Below are 12,441 nucleotides of genomic sequence, written 5' to 3'. Positions count from 1 at the left end.
TTACCAATAAAAATTACTTTTCGCAAGGAAGTAACTAGGTCCTATTTGATTTCTGAACTGCATTACTGAAAACCTTATTAATCCTAAATGTAGTCTCCCATTTCTATATAAAAAACTTAAAAAAAAATACATTTAATAACCTCTTTAAACACTTTCTTTCTAAAATCATTGGTAATTTAAATAGGCCTATTACAAAAAATTGTCACATATAAATTAAGAATTTATTAATTAGATGGACTTCATGCCTGCTTAATACATAGCAAATTATGTTTACATGGAATATGAGAAACCCTAAAGAACAATAGACTGATGTAAATGACTGAAACCTTGTTTTCATGCACGTGTTTGCCATAGCTTTTTTTATTAGAACACTATACACTGCAAAGTTTAACTTTAAATTATTAATTCATACATCAAAACCAGTTGATCTCAGTTCATTCTCGCTTAACACACCAATGTGTTTCCATCCGCAAAAAAAAACAGTCCTGGAAGCAAAATCCTGTGAAAACATTTCAGTAAAAGCCCAGAAGTTCACCACGTCGGCCTCTTCCCCTAAACCCTGGTGGGTATGACTTGAAAAGGGCTCTGCACTGCAAGCATTCCCTGACGCTGTACACAATCTAAACTCTGTCCAGTAGACAGGACTGAAATTCTTCCAGATGGCCACACCTTAAAGTCTAAAGACAAAATACAGGAAAGATAAATAAAAAGTTAAACTGCCTCATACTATAAAATTTAATTCAAGAATGTTCATTGAACGGGGGGTGAATCTTACCGTCTGGCCATGTAAAGTGTTGCACTGCTTTCTGAAAAACATCTTGAGTGACCACATCCATAAACCATCTGCATCCCAGAGAAAGTGTCAAATACGCAGAGTCACCTGTTGAAACAAAAACAAACATATGTTTATTTAGACTATAAAAGTCATTAAACATTATATAAACACAGACTACAGACAACCTTAGTTTAGACAAACCTGAAAGATTGTTGTCACAACTTCATACTAAATAAAGATTAATATTATTTTATAATACTACAAATAAAATATTAATATATACAGTACTGTGCAGAAGTCTTAGGCATGTTTTTTTTTACACAGAAATATAAATGTTTTAAGCCAGTTATTTTTATCTTTGCTGTAGTGTGTCAGTAGGAAATTTCAGTTTACATTTCCAAACATTCATTTTGCATTTAATTGTAATAATCCAGCTTGGTATTTACAAGGAGTCTGACGACGGGCAGTATGATCCACATGGGGATCTTTTGTATTGAATATAAATATTTGTCTTATATGGTGAACAGAACCCACATTGGATAGCAAACAGAAATTGAGTTAAGCTTAAATGTTATTAAATGTCTTTGATGCTGATGTTAACTGATAATATTAAATGATCTGCAGTGCTGACAGATATAGTACTTGTACTTAATCCCTTCAATTTCATATCTGAACAACTATGTAGTTGTAACAACTAAGAAAAAAATACCTCTGCATGCACACACATGTTATTATTAGTTCTTAATAAATGTATGTGCACAAATAACCTACTTCACTGGACTCTGCCTGAAGACATTGCCTTTTGAATAGTGAAGATCCCCCTCAGTGGTTGAGTGCTAAAAGAACAAATGACAAGAGGTAGGTATATTGGTAGATATGGTACAGAGTAATGTTTATGTGTAGGAACATTCTAATAGCTACATACATTTTCCAGGAGAACAGAACACCACCACCTACTAATCAGAGGCATCATTCTGAAAACAACAACAACAACAACAATAATATTATATACATACACACACACACACAATCACCATGTATGTCTGTTTAAATAACTTAAGAAATTTAATGACATTGTCGTGTTCGTAAATAACAGAGAGCAAGCCCACCTCGTGTTAACACAGTTGCTCACTTTTTATTTCTCCTTCCCCATCCCGTTACACATCATTTCCTTGAACTGTTCCCTTAAACTCCTCCCAGATGCCTCTCTTAAAGAGCCCATTACAACATAATATAAATCACACCACATCTCCCCTTCCAAGAATATTTAGAACAGTAAGCCAATAACATGACTATCAATAAGCTCCATTATTATTTTTGAACATACCCCTTAACCTATTACCAATAAATGAACTCGTGTTTACACCATTGAACTTTTGTCTACTTTATCGCAACACCACATTATGTGAAGACCCACAGTATCTCACAGGTCTAGTCTCTTTGGCGGTATTACAGGTCTACCAGACCTTGTTCTGTATGTTCCAGGCGTCTGAACTACTTGAGTTGTTGATGATTCCACAGCGTCCTCCACCTCCTTTGATTGATCACAAGTGTTTAAAACACTTTCAGCACTTGATTCATTATGTGGCATAGGAACAAGATGGCGTCTGTTCCGTCTGATAGTGCCTTGAGGGCTTTCCACTAAGTAAGAACGAGGAGCTGAATGTGAAGCTACCACAGTACCTTCAGTCTTATTATCAGTGATCCAAACCCTCTGACCTGAGGAAAGATGACTGAGTTGTCTAGCGCGATGACACTTGTTGTACCTAGCAGCTTGCTTCTCTCTTAGTCTCTTTTCTTTTGCAGTTACCGCGGGGTATTCCGGAAGGCTCGGAATCAGAAGAGAGTGGTGCTGTGGAAGAGGTGTTCGCAGCCGTCTCCCCATGAGGAGCTGAGCAGGGCTGCATCCATTCGGCAGAGGTGTTGTTCTATAAGCCAGCAAAGCCAAATAAGGGTCTTTTGCCTTGCTGAGGAGATGTTTGATTGTCTGAACATGACGCTCCGCTTCTCCATTGCTTTGAGCAAATTTAGGGCTGCTGGTGATGTGACTGAACCCATACTCTGCTGCGAAGTTGGCAAAAGTCAGACTAGAAAATTGAGGTCCGTTGTCAGAGAAAAGAATCTCTGGAATTCCATGCCGTGAAAACATAGACTTCATGTGAATTATAACATCCTCAGATCTCGCAGGGTTCAATTTGGCAATCTCTACAAATCTAGAAAAATAGTCCACTACCAACAAATAAGTGTGTCCATGTAAGAAGAACAAATCCGCACCCAGCTTAAGCCAAGGCCTGGTTGGAAAATCTGAGGGCATTAACTCTTCGGCTGGGTTTACTCGTTCTTTAATACATGTTGTGCAGTTTTTAACAAGGACATTTATCTGTCCACTTAACCCCGGCCACCACACTGAGTCTCGAGCACGCAGACGACATCTAGCAACACCCTGGTGTCCCTCATGCAATTTCTCCAGCACTGTGCTGCGCATGGCAGAGGGTATAACCAGCCTGGAGCCCTTTAATAAAAGACCATCATGGACTGTGAGAACTGCTCTTTCAGGCCAGAATTTCCTTACCTCTCCTGTTAAGTGGCTAAGGTCCGGCCACCCTTCCTGGCAATGCTCCATCACCTCAGAACAAGTGGGGTCTATTCTCAGCTGTTCTCTGAGTCTTTCCATATAGGCAGGGCTGGATGGCATGCACCCCACAACAGTCTCTACATAGATGTTTGTGTCTTCCATCAAGCTAGCATCAGAATCATGTTCTCCCCGGCTGCTTGTTACAGGTGCACGAGACAATGTGTCAGCCGTCACCAACGTCTTGCCAGATGTGTATGAAATTGTATAATCGTACCTCATCAATCTCATGCGGAATCTTTGAATCCTTGGAGGAAGTTCTGCTAGCTCTTGGATACCCAGAAGGCTCACCAAAGGTTTATGGTCCGTTTCTAGGTGAAAGTGATGTCCAATAAGGAAGTCTTTGAACCTTTCACATCCCCAGGTCAGACCCAAGGCCTCCTTTTCCACCTGGGCATACCGTTGCTCCGTGGGGGTAAGTGAACGTGACGCATAAGCCACTGGTTTCCAACACTCCTCCTCCTTCTGCAGAAGAACTGCACCAAGGCCGTATGATGATGCGTCAGCAGACAGTTTGAGCTCTCTGTTTGGGTTGTACAACGTTAGTACGGGTGTGGAGGAGAGCTCCCGTTTAAGTGCACTGAAGGCCTCTTGCTGTGCTCTACCCCAGCACCATTGATTTCTTTTTGAAAGAAGGTCTCTCAGCGGCCTGTCCTTTTCAGCAAGACATGGTATGAATTTACCTAGTTGGTTTACCATACCGAGGAAGCTGCGAACTTCACTAATGTTGGATGGCTCTTTCATCTCCTGCACCGCTTTAGTCTTGTCTGGATCAGGTCTCACCCCCTTCTCTGAAATTATATGACCCAAAAACTTGACCTGTTGCCTTCCCAACTCACACTTCTCCAAATTCAGCGTGATGCCAGCTTTTTCAATTCTGGTTAAAACTGTGTGTAGTCTTTCATCGTGCTGAGCCTGTGACTCCCCCCAGATGAGCACATCATCCATATGGCATAACACCCGGCAATCCTTCAATGACCATTGACATACGTCTCTGGAAATGCTCTGGTGCTGACGCAATGCCAAACGGCAATCTATTGAAGAAAAATCTTCCAAATGGGGTTATGAATGTTGTATATTTAGCTGATTGATTCGACAATGGAATCTGCCAGAACCCCATGTTTGTGTCCAATATCCTAAAAACTTTAGCACCACCAAGCACTCCGAGAGATTGCTCTACAGAAGGCAAAATATACTTTTCTCTACATACTGCCTCATTCAGTTTGGTGAGGTCAACGCAGATACGTACTGCTCCATTCTTCTTAGGCACTGGTACCATGCCTGAGCACCAGTCCGTCGGCTCCTCAACCTTTGTTATGACTCCAAGCTGCTCCATGCGCTCTAACTCCTTTTTAACTTTTCCCAGTAAAGGAAGTGGAACTCTCCTAGGGGTTGTTAGGGAGAACGGAGTCACATCTGGTTTAAGCTTAATGGTGTAGGGCTGGCGTACCATACCTAGGCCCTCACACAACTTTGGGTACATTCTTTTGAGCATGTCAGAATCCACACTGTTGAGCCGTGCAATTAGGTTAAGCTTTACGATGGCTGGCCGTCCTAGAAGTGCTGTGTGCAGATCCTTAACTACATACACATTTTCTTGCACTGTTAGCTCACCTTTGCTGAGGGACTCATGCGACATCCCGATTACCGACAGTGGACTGCCACCTGGCCCCAGTAATGGTTTGTCTGCATTTTCCAGTTTAAAGGCCCCTTTTGTTATATCTCTGAATGTAGACTCTGGAATGACTGTAACATCAGCACCTGTGTCGATTTTAAATTTTACTTTACAGTCTCTAATGGACAGCTCCACAGCCCAAGCATCCTGACCTGTATCTACTGTGCCTAAAAACCAGGGCTCAGATGACGCACTGCACTCCTCTGCATTGATAGCATGCACTGTTTTGGCAGTTTTACACACTTTGCCGTAGTGCCCTTTTTTCCCGCACGTGTGGCATAAAACGTCTTTGGCTGGGCATTGCCATTTTCCATGACCCTGTGCTTTACCACATCTTTGACAGGGCCTTTTGTCATTTTTGTGCATAAATGAAGTTGACACGTGTTTGGGAAAACTAGAGTTTTTGAATTTAAATGGTCTCTGGTTTGCAGTAATTTTATTCATTTTTGCAGCCACTGCATCAATTTCAACTCCGCCTTTTGACTCACCTCTCAAATCAGTCTGCTGTTTTTTTTATAATTTCAGACTGTCGTGCCATATTAATAGCTTTCTCAAGAGTGAGGTCTCTGTCCAGCTGCATCCGCTCAGATAACGTACTGTCTCTTAGACCAACTACAAGTCTATCCCTGAGCAGTTCATCATGAAGAGCACCATAATTACAGTTTTCTGCAAGAGCATACAGGGCTGTTATAAAGTTATCAACCGATTCATCAGGCTGCTGCACTCTTTGATTGAATCTAGCTCGTTCGTAGATTACGTTCTTTTTGGGCACAAAAAATCTGTTGAATGTCTCTTTAACAGTTTCGTATTCCTGCCGTTGCGCTTCGGTTAGAGTCTGTCCTCTTAACACATCATCTGCCTCATCTCCCATGCAGTATATTAACGTGTTCACCTGATTCGCTTGTGAGCTGACATGTAGATTACTGGCCTGTCGAAATCTTTCAAACCGCCGTATCCACTTCTCCCACTCTTGAGGTTTTGCGAAATTAAACGGCTCCGGAGGCTGAATCGTGAAGGTGGCGCTTGGAGGCACATTTGCTCTCGGCTGGATTTGTTGCTGCACCGCTATCGCGGGACCCGCTTCATCGTCGCTCATGCTGCACGCATTCGTTTCCAACACTGCTATTTGCTCTTCTCACGTCGCAACGCTATCACAACACTTCTGACACCATGTCGTGTTCGTAAATAACAGAGAGCAAGCCCACCTCGTGTTAACACAGTTGCTCACTTTTTATTTCTCCTTCCCCATCCCGTTACACATCATTTCCTTGAACTGTTCCCTTAAACTCCTCCCAGATGCCTCTCTTAAAGAGCCCATTACAACATAATATAAATCACACCACAGACATGACCTCTGTAAAATTAAATTCCAGACCCAAAGCCATGTACAGAGTGTAAAATCCACAAAGAACGAGAAAATTAGCAGGTTATATAACTTACCATTTTTAACAATAACTTCAAATTTTACCTACCATTAGTATAATAATCCCAAAGTGGTTCCCACCCATCTGCTTCGGGATTCCCTGTGAGGTTTGGATGAAAACAAGCACATAGTTTTACCTTTACAGATTACCATCACATCAATTATTGTAAATGTTATAATTTATGTAATGAAACAGACTTTTGTTAGCATGTATATAAAATGTTTCACTTCAAATGTATTGGCAGTTTTCTCTGTCCAATTTCTGCTGTCGATGAGTTTTGCAATGTTTCTGTAAAGAAAAATGACACCCAATATTTTAGTGATGTAGTCCTTAATGTCAATTAACACATTTATATTTAATTTTCAAGTGTCATATATGTGGTTTGTTGATACATAACTGGTCATGCACTGACATTTTTAATAAACAAAAAATATGTGATTACAGTTTAAAACAGAACCACTGTAATTTCTGAAAACATTATGATAACATTTCTATAACCTGATTGTTTCAATATATGGTACAGAATCCTGCTTGTTTCATATGGGTTAATAAAATTCATTTCTCGTGTCTTTTGTTTGTCTATCTGTATAACGCACATGCTCTACACAAACATCTCTGTAATGGTTTATGTAATTAATAGCATTGTGCAACTTAACAAAATTCAACAGCACATTGTTTAGTATTGGATATTGCTAAACTGACATTAGGCTAAAATATGTAGAACCAAATCAGAGCCTAGGAAATATGTTGTTTATATTCAGTGATAGTACAATCATTCATAAGATACAACATTCCAGAACTTACCAAAAAAGACAACCCAGAAAAACAAGAATGTAGTGAAAGCCAGGTCACTATCACGTAGGAATTAGCAACATACACATTGACATCCTGTAACAAAGAAACAAATATCAGATACGTAGGCTAATCTATATCTTGTTATCAATAAAATAATTTAGACTGTTACTTTACCATGCAGAAAGCGATGTGCTTTATGATTCTTAGGCAACAGTTCAAATCTATCATTTTAAATAAAACAAATAAAATTCGTTCATTTTACATTTTTCCATCTCATTTTACTAATAAAAAATTTAATTTACCGTTGCTTCCACTTTTTCTGAACACTTCTACCAAAGAACTCTTTGCTTTCACCTCATGCAATCAACTTGGTTATTATTACTCTGCTGCCGCAGTTGCCACCGTTTCAACGCTAACTGCCCCCTGCTGGGTCGGAAGAAAATGCCAAAGGCGGGGGGAACAAATATGGGCGGCACGACACGTGTCGCTCCGCCAAGAAGTGTCGCCCCGCCTCATCGTCCAGGGTGCACCCTGGGGTTACTCTATAGAACCACAGACAGGAATTTGATCAGTTTTAACACTGAAGCTAAATGCATCAGATTTCATCTTCATATCCAACTTTAAACCCTTATCCAACCAGGGTTTACGAGCATTGACTGTCTTTTAATTTTTGTATTTGCTTGCACATACCTTGAAAGGCACATCGGGCGAGAAGCGCTGCGAGGCATTGCGTGTAGGACAAATCACAGGTATTGCACACCGCACGTGCACGTTAAATAGCGCGAGCTTAGTCAAAGTCTATTTCAAGATCCAGAATATGAGTAAGCAGCCTTTGTTAATCGTTAACGATTTAGGACAAATGTGATGTTATTTTATGTTAAACTATGTGAGTGGCGCGGCAGGGATTTGGATAGCAGCGTCCAGTCAGTGTTGTTTTAATGACGCATGCAGCCTGGTGGCAGTGTTCCCAGATTGGGTGTTTTTTCGCTACAAATTAAGGCCTGTTTACAATGTGTTTTAGACGGGTTTTCGCCTGGAAGACTCTATAGAAATCTGGCACCCTACTGAATGACGTTAAAGTGAGAGAGCTTGCAGTTCACAAGCCCCAGAATGAACGAGTTCACCTTTGCTGCGTCCGAAACCGCCCACTACATACTATATAGTACGCGAAAAGCAGTAGGCGAAGCTAGTAGTATGTCCGAATACATAGTATTCGAAAAACAGTATGCGAAAAGTACCCGGATGACCTACTACTTCCGGTTAGATTTTGCAGTGTGCATACGATGGACACTACACTATCCCATGATGCCCCGGACGAGGAGTTATCCAACGAAGAAGAAGAGGCACGCGGCTGTTTTCGCGCTGAAATGACACGACGTGATGACGACGTATGTCACGTGATGTAGCAACATGGCGGATGTAGTACGTCCGAATCTCATTCATACTACCAGGATTCATACTATACAGTACCTACTGTTTTACCGCCAAGGTACTTCATCTTATTCAGTACCTACTATACAGTATACGGTTTCGGACGCAGCCCTTGCGTTCATCAGGCAGTAATAGGGAATGTGGAGTTGACGTCACGCGGTGTTGCATTATGTGTAATCCGCCATATTTGCAGGCACGTGTCCTATCCCGCTGTATTTGAGTTCATGTGTTGGAGGTTGTTTTTGTATTTTCTGTCGAGATTTTAATAAACTTCGATATGTTTGGTCAGTACTGCTCGATCAAGCAGGTCACGCGATCGTTCAGGGAGGAAACTGAACAACGGAATACGTTTTTCCAGCTTTTATTCGTGGAAAAAACAAAGGAAGCCGGTGCAGGAGCTGACGAAAAGACGCCGGATCGCGTGGTTTGCCTGCTGCAATCAGGAGAAAAACGTTTACTTTTCAAAAAAAATCCCTGCATCAGCGAGAATGTGTTCGCTGCATTTTCAGTCATTCAGTAATTTGTGATTAATAAAAGCAGAACCACTTAAATTGTCTTGTTTTTATGCTAACACTGTCAAACTAACTTGTAAATGTAAGTTATTGACTGATTCATTCATTCATTTCTGATCACCCTAAACACATGAGTTATAAAAATAAATATTTAGACAATTTTGACGATTGTAACACATATTTTTTATTAAATGCAACTGCTCAAACCCACTGCTTGTGACTCTTTAAAAAACAACGTTAGCTAAATATTTAGCATTTTGTTTGTTTTAATAACTTGGCCAAAACAGAAGTGTCATCTTTTGAACATGTGTTGATTCATCGCACAGAATACAACGGAGAAATTATTTTATAGAATCATTAAGATACGTAGGTATTAACACATTGTCAGTAAATAGCTGGTTTGCCAACCATAAGACTCCAAAAGAAGAAGTGTCACCTTACTATAAGCTTGAAGGGATTTATAGCTCTTAAACTCCTGCAAAGTGTAAATAAAGTCCTGCAAAAACAAGGTAATTGACCAGATATGTAAGCGGAGGTCCGTAATCCAGTCTTGGGCTGCTAAATCATATGGATCTATGTTGTTTATTTGTACAAATAAAGTTTTTTTGGCAGTAGCATTTAGTTTCTCCCGATAGGGTCCCTTCTCTTTTTCTTTCAACTTCTCGATTTCTTCCGTTCTTCTTCAATTTTACCTAGTTTTAGCTTAACATGCCCACAATTAAATGGCATAGCGGTCGGCGGTGCCTCTAAACATGGCGCCTACGTCCCATAATGCAACACTGCGGTGACGTACATTAACATTCCCTATACAGTACGTTCAGTTCACGTTCGCCCAAAATATGAACTAGTTCATGAACTTTCGTTCAATGAACTCGTTCAGGCACAACACTGCAGTTTACTATAGTAATTACTAAACTTTATTTTTCATATGGGCAGAGTCCTATAGGAACTGATCTGTAATCAAGTGCAAGAAGGCCTGCCTCTTAATTTCTTGAGTTTTTTATCGTTCAGTTACCAAATGCACTCATGTTAGGCATTGGTGCAACATGAGCTGACTGGTACATATGATAGGCCTAAGGTATAAATGTCATGATTTCGGTCTTTACAATAAAGTGACAGTTTAAAACTGAACCAAAACTTACAGGGAATGTTCTTATCTATAGTAAATAAAATGCTACATTATAAAACGGGCAGTTCTGGTTCTTCATTCTGATTGGTTGAAACACATATTTTTAATTTGTCTACAATTGCACAATTAATGGCGATATGCAGATAAATGTCAATAAATATTGTTGAGTCATCTCGTCGATAAAGAGAAAACGTTGTCTGAGGATTTTATAACTCAAGTTCATACGTCCACTATTATCCACTGGGTGGCGATCTTACCCAATTTAAACACTGATGCATTCACTCAACAGAAAACGGCGTGTTTTGATCAGGCTCTGAATCTGATCTTCAAAAAAATGGAATTGTCTCCGCTTTTGGCTGGAAAATTTGAGAGGTGATGGGAGAACAAATGAAGGTAGGATGAAATGTTTTTTTTTTGTTTTTGTTTGAAAGCGGATGGTCTGTTCTTTTATTTGATATTTTATGTTTATTTAAAGAAGATAATTTTCCTGCAAGGCATTAAACTATAGGTGGCAACTTAAAAAAACGCTGACGGGCAAAGAGTTCAGCATGCTTCCAAGCATATTTGATCATCACTTCAACAGTTGCACAATATAAATGTTAATGTATAAGTTAGGTGAATGTTGATTTATAAAATAAACACTACAGTCTTAAATCATATTTTCATTGTGTCTTTGCTGCATCTCTGTTGGTTGGGAACTGCGCTCTGTTTCAGTCACGCTTGATTCTGAGGAGCTGCTTTGTTTGGCGGAAGACTAATATTTGTACTAATATAATTACATCCTATTTTTGTTTTATTTTATAAAATCCCGCTAACGTTATGCATATGAAGTAACCGTTTTATAAACGCAATAAACTCCACTGCTTCTTGGGATATATTCTTTAACAAATTTTGTTTTCACTTTGTCATTATGGGGTATACTGAGTGTAGATTAATGAAAAAAAAAAGTTATTTTTAAATGATTATAGTATCAAGCTTCAACATAACAATGTAATACCTTATGGGCGTGTTGTCAAATTCTTTGCTTGTAAAATTGGATTAAGATACTGTTACTTTTTTGACATTATAAGGTAAATTTTTTTTGTCATTTTGTGTGTTGCAAGACCAGGGGACATATAGGATGCATACACAGATTTGGATCATCTTAAAGTTAACAAACTCACTTCTCATTCCTAATAACTTAATGATTTATCTAAGGTTGTTCTCAAATACTTGTACATTTATTCATTTAGCAGACATTGATTTAGCAACTAACAAATAAGGGAAAATTCAAAACACATTACTACTAAACATTACTAAAGCAACACAACATGTATTCTTATACTTGCATGAAAGAACACTCATTTTAATGGTCAAGATGATCATGTTTATCACACTATATTCTGAATAATTAAAATTTATTTTAGATCATATTAAGTCAAAATAAACAACAACACGAGTTACTACATTCTTCATCAATATTGTGACTCATCTAGGCCACTAATTAAGGTAAATTATTACAAATAGAAATTCTAATTTCAGCTGTTTATTTGTTTGACTAAACCAATGCTGTTTCTAACAATTGCCTGTAAAAACCCGTTTAGTGAAACAAATGTCAATGTTTGTTTCATGCACTCTAGTGAATTTCTCAGATGTTTGCAGATTTCCATCTGATTAGTGAAGGCAGCACTGAGAAGTCTTAAACATAGAAAAAAATGGTAAAGATTCTTAATAATCAGGCTCAAAAGGAAACATGACTTTTCTGGTCACGAGTAATAAAAACATACTTGGCATACTTTTTTTCAATGTGTACCTTTCCTGTTCTTTCACCAACAATATAGTGCTTCAGGTGACGTCCACGTTTGATAGATATAATTTGTCTTAATAAAGGCATTCTAATTTTTCCTTTTCACTTTCATGTAACAGTTACAAAAACTTTAATGTTATTACTTACAGAACAAAGTGTCCTATGAACCAAACATCCACCAGACCCTTCACCGATCTGAAACTTTCACTTTTCATAACCACATTTAAAGACCTCCTTCTTCCAACTACAATGTAAAACTCAGCCCTTATTAGAGCTTCGTTG

At 39.1% G+C, this 12,441-nt stretch overlaps 1 protein-coding gene and 1 long non-coding RNA gene across 7 annotated transcripts in view; both read right to left on the bottom strand.

The window, feature by feature from the left end:
* Positions 1-12,441, bottom strand: part of LOC129439427 (uncharacterized) — a 148,020-nt gene that overhangs the window by 120,970 nt on the left and 14,609 nt on the right. The gene's annotated exons all lie outside the window — the stretch shown is intronic.
* Positions 204-7,841, bottom strand: LOC141358829 (uncharacterized). Of its 4 annotated transcripts, none has more exons than XR_012365294.1 (8): positions 7,604-7,841; positions 7,311-7,522; positions 6,704-6,794; positions 6,555-6,605; positions 1,701-1,749; positions 1,547-1,611; positions 776-880; positions 204-677 (listed from the first exon to the last, which is right to left on the bottom strand). It is a non-coding gene; the product is annotated as an uncharacterized lncRNA (long non-coding RNA). The 4 variants fall into 4 exon arrangements; XR_012365292.1 differs by having other exon boundaries at positions 6,555-6,794; positions 7,311-7,394; positions 7,476-7,522; XR_012365291.1 differs by having other exon boundaries at positions 6,555-6,794.

This window comes from Misgurnus anguillicaudatus, chromosome 22 (assembly GCF_027580225.2).
Source record: "Misgurnus anguillicaudatus chromosome 22, ASM2758022v2, whole genome shotgun sequence".
NCBI lineage: Eukaryota > Metazoa > Chordata > Actinopteri > Cypriniformes > Cobitidae > Misgurnus > Misgurnus anguillicaudatus.
Note: the sequence above shows the minus strand (reverse complement) of the source record. Positions and strands in the feature narration are given on the sequence as shown.